Source organism: Colobus angolensis, unplaced genomic scaffold, assembly GCF_000951035.1.
Source record: "Colobus angolensis palliatus isolate OR3802 unplaced genomic scaffold, Cang.pa_1.0 Scaffold82, whole genome shotgun sequence".
Taxonomy (NCBI): Eukaryota; Metazoa; Chordata; class Mammalia; order Primates; family Cercopithecidae; genus Colobus; species Colobus angolensis.
In genome coordinates, this window is record NW_012122043.1 from 5,036,838 (window position 1) to 5,045,039 (window position 8,202).

The 8,202-nt window shown below is 37.6% G+C and overlaps 1 protein-coding gene across 1 annotated transcript in view; it reads right to left on the bottom strand.

Annotated features, from left to right (window-relative positions):
- Nucleotides 1-3,575: 3,575 nt before the first annotated feature.
- The window catches only part of COPS8 (COP9 signalosome subunit 8), a 27,607-nt gene continuing 22,980 nt past the window's right edge, over nt 3,576-8,202 (bottom strand). Inside the window, exons 9-10 of the transcript XR_001000419.1 lie at nt 6,271-6,276; nt 3,576-3,587 (exon numbers count right to left, since the gene is read on the bottom strand). The gene's annotated coding sequence lies outside the window, so the exon portion shown is untranslated. The remainder of the gene's footprint in view (nt 3,588-6,270; nt 6,277-8,202) is intronic.

Sequence of the window (8,202 nt, forward strand, 5' to 3'; positions counted from 1 at the left end):
GTCCCTGCTGGTTCTCAGGACAGTCCTCTCTGCCAAATCAAATATCCATAGGGGTTGTCAGGTTTTCTGCAGCTAGAATCTCAGAGGTCTGTGGTGAGATCAGGCTGCTCCAAAGTTACTTCACTCACCCCTTCCTTAGGAGCCATTAACGTCAAGGAAGGAGTACTAGCACCCAGCAGCCATGCACAGCTTTCCCAGTTTCCTCCCCGTTCAACTGCAGTGTCTGTATTGTCTCTCTATCCCTTCTCAATGCCTAAGAAGGTCTATTTGGAGTATGCCAGTGTACTTGATATTAATGATATTCTCTCTCATAGGAGAAGCTCTTCCTGACTGCGTCTAGTCAGCCACCTTGGATCTCTCCTGGTTTCACTTTTCAATGTTAAGATCCTTGATCCATTATAATTTTTTTCTCATTGATCTAACTTTATATTTTTCCAGTGGCTAAGGTTTTCCCAGAACCATTTATTAAAACCTACATGCACCCCAGTGACTGGAGGTACCACATTTATCATGTAGTACATTTGTGTACTTTGGGTCTATTTCTCATCTCTTTATTCTATTCTATTGGCTACTCATGCTCCAATGCCATGCTGTTTTAGATTATGTCTTGTAGGACTTGTGACCTACACTGTCAGCACGTTATACCTTTTCTTTGTTAGTGTTTTTATACCCATTTTCATGCTTATTTTTTCACATGAAGTTTATGATGAGATGTTTTAGCTCCATGCAAAAGCTAAAATGCTGTTAAATGTATAAATTAGTTTAGGAAACAACTGACATGTTTATAATATTGAGTTATTTTCCTCAAGAACAAGGAATGTCTTTCCATTTTATCAACTGGCTTTCAGGAGGGTTTAGAAGCTTTTCTTATGGTTTTACATATTTCTTTTAAAATTCATTCTCTCAGATATTTTACCTCCTTTGTATTAGTCCGTTCTGACTCTGCTATAAAGAACTACCTGAGACTGGGTAATTTATAAAGAAAAGAGGTTTAATTGACTCAGTTCCACAGGTTTAACAGGAAGCATGACTGGGAGACCTCAGGAAACTTACAGTCATGGCAGAAGGTGAAGGGGAAGCAAGGCACATCTTCCCACGGTGGAGCAGGAGGAGAGAGCATGAAGGGGAAAGTGCTACACACTTTAAAAGCCATCAGATGTCGTGATAACTCACTCACGATCCCAAGAACAGCAAGGGGGAAACCTGCCCCCACGATCCAATCACCTCCCACCAGGTCCCTCCTCCAATTTGATATAATATTTGGGTAGGGACACAAATCCAAACCATACCAGTTTCTATTGTAAATGAGGTTTTCTTTATATCACATCACTACTCATTTTTTATATAAATGAAGTCTATTTATTTCTACATGTCAACTTATACCTTAAATTTTACCGATTTTATTGTATGAGCACCTCCTCTTTCAAATAAACATTTTACTAAAGTATAGTAATAATAAATTACAGATAAGTGTGAATATCACAAGGCTACAGCTCACAGAACCTTCAAAAAAGAAACACAACAAACAGGTCAAGAAGCAGAACATCATCAGATTATCAGCACCCTAGAAAGTGTTGGTGCCCCCTCCAGTCACTACCTGCATAATAGTATACATTATTTTGACTTCTAATACTGTATTTTAGTTCTGTTACACACACACACACACAGACATGTACACATACACACACACACATGACTGATAGTATTATTTTTTGTCTTTTATTCATCATATTTGTTATGTTCATTCATGTTGTCATTTTTGGTCACAATCCATTAGCTATCATTGCTGTGGTATATTATTCTATTTTATAACTATACCACAATTAATTTGTCCATTCTAAGTGTAATGGGTTGTTAATAGTTTGGAATTTTTTTGAATAATTATCCCTGAATATGCTAATATATGTGTTTTGTTGATAATATGTAGATATTTCTGTTGACAATATCCCTAAGAGTTTCCAGGTCATCAAGTATGCATACGTTAAACATACATTTTCCAAAGTAGTTGTATCAACTTACATTGCCCCCAGGAGTGCAGTGCATGAGTTCCAGTTGCTCCATATCCTCATAAACAATTCATATTTAATATCTTTTTAAATTTTGGCTATTATAGTGTAGATTGTGGCATCACATTAAGATTTTAATTAGTATTTCCATGATAGCTATCGAAAATTAATATTTTTATATATTTATTGGTCATTTTTGATATCCTCTGCAGGGTATTCACATCATTAACCATATTTTAAGTTGTTTTATATCTGACTTAAAAATTAATTTGTAGGAGTTCTTTATGTATATTTTCTATACATAAACACAATATTATCTTCTATATCTATTGGAATTTTCTTCTCCCAGTTGGTAAGTTGCCGTTTTCTTCTATTAATGGTAAGTAGCTTTTAATAAGTAGTTATTATGATTAATATAGGCTAATTTAATCTTTACTTGTATGATCAATGTTTTTAGCATTTATCCTAAGTTTGGAAGAATATTCTCCATGTTTTCCTGAGTTAATAATTTTATGTCTATAATGCATTGGAGTTTAAAACAAACTGTATTTTCTAAGAGATATCAAATTAAATAGCATAATTTATTAAAATAAATAATCCTGTCCCTCCCTGCTCCCTGCATTGCAATGTACCTTTGAAAACAAAGGTCACTTCTTGTGTGACTTTATTTGGGGTCTGTTTGGATCTTTCTATATTCCACTGGTCCCTTTGTTTATCCTTGTACCAGTACCAAGGTGTCTTCACTAATGTAGCTTTAAAAGTCTTGATCTCTGGTGATGTAAGTCATCTAATGTCCTTTGTAAAGATTGCATTGGCTATTTGTGGTCTCTTATAGTCATTAATAAATTTTAAATTCAGTTTGTCAATTTCCAGTGAGAAAAATCCCTTTGTAATTTAAACAAACACATCAAATATTTAGATCAATATTTGAGTAAGACTTAGGTGTCTTTAATTTTCTTAATGTTTGTAGTTCCTGTGTATGAATTTTGTACATTTCTTAATTTATTTTTAGCTATTGATATGTTTGATGCTACTGGAAACATTATTTTTGTTTCATCTTATATTCATTCATTGTTGTTATATAGAAATGCAATGACTTTTGCATGTTTATCTTATATCCAGTAACCTCAATACGTTTCATTTTTAATAGTTTGTTAGATTCTTTAGGTTTTCTAAACACAAAATACCATCTATAAATAATACCCAGTTTACTTCTTAATCCTCATGGCTTTGTTTTTCTTACCTTAATGAACTAAGATCTTCAGTACAATTTTGAATACAGGTGATTACAGCAGATAAACCTGTCTTAATCTCAGTACAAAGTGGGAAACTTTCAGTAATTCACCACTATGTGTGAGATCTGCTGTAGGTTTTCCATGGATACTCTTATTAGATTAAGGACATTGTTTTATTTTTATTTATGAAGAGTTTTTCTTTAAATCATGAGTGAGTGTTGAATCAAATGCTTTTCCTGCATCTCTTTAAGTCACTGCCTGATCCTTCTCCTTTTTTCTGTTAACGTGGTGAATTACACTCACTTTCTAATATTAAATTGCCTTTTAAATGCTGGAATAAACTCCACTTGGTCATAATACTCTTTTGAAATATTGATGGATTTGATTTTCTAACGTTTGGATATGGATTTTTACATCTATCTTCATGAGTATATTGGTCTGTATTTTTCTCTTAAAATTGTGGCCTCTTTAAGTCAGCTGGCAATTTTTCTACTGTATTCTATTAATTGGAATAAATTGTATAAAATTATTGCTCTTTCTTAAGTGCATGGATAAATTTATCAGTGACCCTATATGGGTGTTGTGTTTTGGAGAGGATTTTAGTAACCAAGTCATTCTCTTTGACAGATAGGTGTAGTCAGATTTATTTCTTGGTTTTATTTCTCTAAGTTGCATTTTTCAAAACATTTGTTCACATAATTTTTTTCTTGGCATAAAATTGCTCACAAAATCCTATTACCAACTTTTTTTTTTTTTGGTGGGGGGATGAAGTCTCACTCTGTCGCCCAGACTGGAGTGCAGTGGGGTGATCTTGGCTCACTGCAACCTCTGCCTCCTGAATTCAAGCAATTCTTGTGCCTCAGCCTCCCAATTAGCTAGGACTATAGGCGCACGCCAGCATGCCCGGCTAATTTTGTATTTTTTCTCTTATTAGAGATGGGGTTTGGCCATGTTGGCCGGGCTGGTCTTGAACTCCAGGCCTCAAGTGATCCACCCACCTCGGCCTCCCAAAGTGCTGGGATTACAGGCAAGAGCCACCACACCCAGCCCTATTACCAACTTTTTTGCTTTTTCACTACTGCTGTGTATAATTTGTGTTTTCTCCCTATTATTCTTGCTAGAGACTTAACAATTTTGTTTCTTTTCAAAGCCCCAGTCTGTGGTTTCGTTGACTTATTTCTATTAAAATTTTATTTACTATTTCATTGATTTTTGGTCTTAATGTTTCCCTCTGACTTTATTTGAATTTGATTTGTGATTATTGGTTTTCAGCCTCTTTTCTAGTAATTGCTTTTAAGTCTATATGTTATCTCCAATCTTAGCCTTGGATGAATTCCTTAAATATTTCTAATTTATGTTTTCTTCTGTGTCTCATAGGTAATTGAGAAGTATAATTTCTTTCTTTCCTTGGGACGGGCTCTTACTCTGTTGTCCAGGCTGGAGTGCAGCGGCATAATTATGGCCCACTGCAGCTTTGACCTCGCAAGCTCAAGCGATCCGCCTGCCTCAGCCTCCTAAGTAGCTGGGACCACAGGCATGCACCACCATGCCCAGCTGATTTTTTTAAGTTATATTTTTGTAGAGACAGGGGTCTATGTTGCCCAGGATGGTCCTGAATTCTGAATTCCTGGGTTCAAGAGATTGTCCTGCCTCAGTCTCATAAAGTGCTAGGATTATGGGTGTGAGCCACCATGCCCAGACAACTACATAATTTCTAAGCAGTTAGAGATTTCCTAGTAATCCATATGGCTTTATTGCTTTCTAGCTTCATCCCACTGTTTTCAGAGAATGCACTCATTTTGATGTCTACTCTTTGGAATGTATTGTTGGTGTTTTATGTATCCCAATTAGATCAACTCTGTCACCTTTTCTATATTCTTTGTGATACTGTCTGTTCATGCCATCAGCTAATATGAGTGGTATGTCTTCCAGTATTATAGATGACTTTTCTCCTTTTAGTTCTGTCAACTTCCACTCGATTATATTTTGAATATAAAATTAGAATTGCTACATATTCCTGTTGCCTTTTGGACTGATCTCTGTAGAATAATGTCTATATTTGAATATTCCAAAAATGTCTATATTGGAATCTGTGGAATCTCAGGTTACATGGGGAAAGGAAATTAAGATAGCAGACAGAACTAGATTGCTAATCAGCTCATCTCAAAATAGACTGATTATCCTGAGTTTCCAGGTGGGCCCAATATAATCACAGGGGTCCTTCACAGTGGAAGAAAGGAGGCAGAAGAGAGAACCAGAGAGCGAGCAGTGTGAACATAACTCTACCCAGTGTTGCTGGCTTTGAAGGTGGAGAAAGAACGGCGCGAGCCAAGAAATGTGGGTGGCCTCTAGGAGCTGGAAAGGGCAAGGTAACAGCTTGTCCCCTAGAGCCCCCAGAAAAATATGCAGCCCTATTGACATAAGCCCAGTGAGACCCATTTCAGATTTCTGAACTGCAGAACTGTAAGGTAATACATCTGTGTTGTTTTAAGCCATTAAGTTTGTGGTAATTTGTTACGGAAGGAAACTATATGCAACCTTTGTCATTAAAAATCACTTTCTATCTCTAATAATGCTTCTTGCCTTGAGGTCGACTTTGTCTAGTACAATCACCCTTGGATATTCACAGGGGATATACTTGGCTTCAAGACCGCCGAGTATACAAAATCTGTAGATGAGAGTCCTTTACATAATAGTATTTGCAAATAACCCATACACATTCTCTTGTATACTTTATCTTTAGATTTAATACCTAATACAATGCAATGTATAATTGTTATGCTGTATTTTTTTTTTTAATTTCAAATATTTTTGAGCCACAGTTGGTTGAATCACAGATGTAGAACCCACAGACATGGAGGGCCAACTCTCACTTTCAAAGATGCACCAACTTTCTTTTGGTTAGTATTTGCAGTGGTATATCTTTTTCCAACTTTTAAATGTAAGAACACAGGAATATTATGAGTATCTTTTGTATACAATAGTTAGGATTTTATTTTTCTTTCAACATGTTATAAATGCCATTTCACTGTCTGGTTTTACCACTACACCACTACTTCTTTGAAGACAATGCCCCCCCACCCAGTCCTTCCTCTGTGCTTTTAATATAGTCTCGTTGTCTCTCGATTTCAGTAGTTTTATTATTTTTGTCTGGGTGTGGTTTTCTTTGCATATATCCTCTGTGGGGGTTTTCTGAGCTTTTCGAATCTGTGGCTTGATTTCTCTCATCACTTTCAGAAAATTCTGGGCTGGTACTTCTACTTTTCCACTCTATATATAATCTCTCTTCCTTGGATTCCAATTAGATAAATGGTAGATCGCTATGCTGTGTACCACACGTCTCCAACACAATGACCAGTTAATGAACAGTTTCACTGTTTCATTTCTGTACTTCAGCTTAGTATTTTATATTGACCTGTTTTCCAGGAGCAGTTTTACTAATATTCTACTTCTGGTTTATACTTATAAGCAAACACCTTCCCCCACCCACCAACCTGTTTAATGGAGCGCTGACACAGCAAGACTCCAGGAAAATGGAATTGTTTCCCAAGGTTTTTGACTTGCTTTTTGGACTCCCACCCTAGGCAGCTTAGAAGTTCACCAAATGTTTTGAAGGGTAAACAATGTGGTTTAGCCCTCTCAAGGCTCCATTGTTATCACCCCAGCCCTTTCAAAGTGCCCAAATTCCACAGGTTGTTATTCAGCAGTGGACCCCTCACCAGGCAAAGCTTGAATCTTGCTGTGCCCAGTGGAATAAGCAAACACCCGCCACCGACCTGCAAAGAACTACCGCAGATGACCTCATTTTAGCACTCTCAAATCTTAGCTCCACATTCCACATTGATTTAGGGGCTGATGCCTCTCAAGGGATAAATGTGGGTATCCACCTATTACAGTTATTGACACAGTTCCGAGTTGGCATCAAGGCCCTTCAACCCAGGAGCAGAAATGCTCATATTTACCACCCCCTGACTTTGTCATTTATTTTTCAAACTCACTAATCCTGTTAAATTTCCCACATTCTGGAACTGGCTGATTCTTAGTTGGATGTTTAACTTGTTCCATTAATTCTCACATTTTATGTAAAGTAGCAGATCTAAAGCTTCAATTATATGTATACATATATGTGTGTGTATATGTATATAATTAAATACAGGTGCTTTCAACCTGATTCATGTATTATACATTTCCCTTTGATTTGATTAGGTCCCCAATCCCTGCCCGTCCGGAGCTGTGAGGCCCGGAAATTGCCGCGGCTTCTGTTGCTTAAGCTCCGTATCATCAGAGACAAGATGGCGTATTTCCGGGTTCTTCATTAACAACTTTTCCCGCACGCGCCAAAACTTTTCCTGCGCGTGCCAACCTTTTTCGCGCCCAGGAAGATATGCAGCCTACAGTGCAGGTGCAATTCCGTGCCCGGGAAAAATACCAATTAATGGCACATGCGTGATTGTAATTTGAGAAAACCCAGCCCCCCGTTACCGCCCTGGCCCAACCTCTTCCCCTGCCAGCCTATATAAGGCATTGCACTGCCACCATTAAACAAGACTTGATCAGGCTATTTGTCTTGTCTCCATTTCTCGTGTTTTCTTGTCTCCTCCATTCCCACTCCCCCCTCCAGGGTCCGTTCAACTGTCCTGCAGGACGGGACATGTGGCGCCCGAACAGGGACCTGGACATGGGGGAAAAAGTGAGGAAGAAGGCACTAAAGTCGGCCGAAATTAAAAGTGGAAGAAAAACTCCTCTGGACGCCGCGGGAGCCTGCTGCGTCAGAACCAGAGGTGAGTAACAGTGCCTGATTATGGGACAAGAATTAAGCCAACATCAGATTTATGTAGGACAGTTAAGAGGCTTTAAAAACACGAAGAGTAAAGGTTAAAAGTAATGATTTGTTTAGATTTTTTGATTTTGTAAAGGATACCTGCCCTTGGTTTCCGTAAGAGGGGACCATTGACATAAAG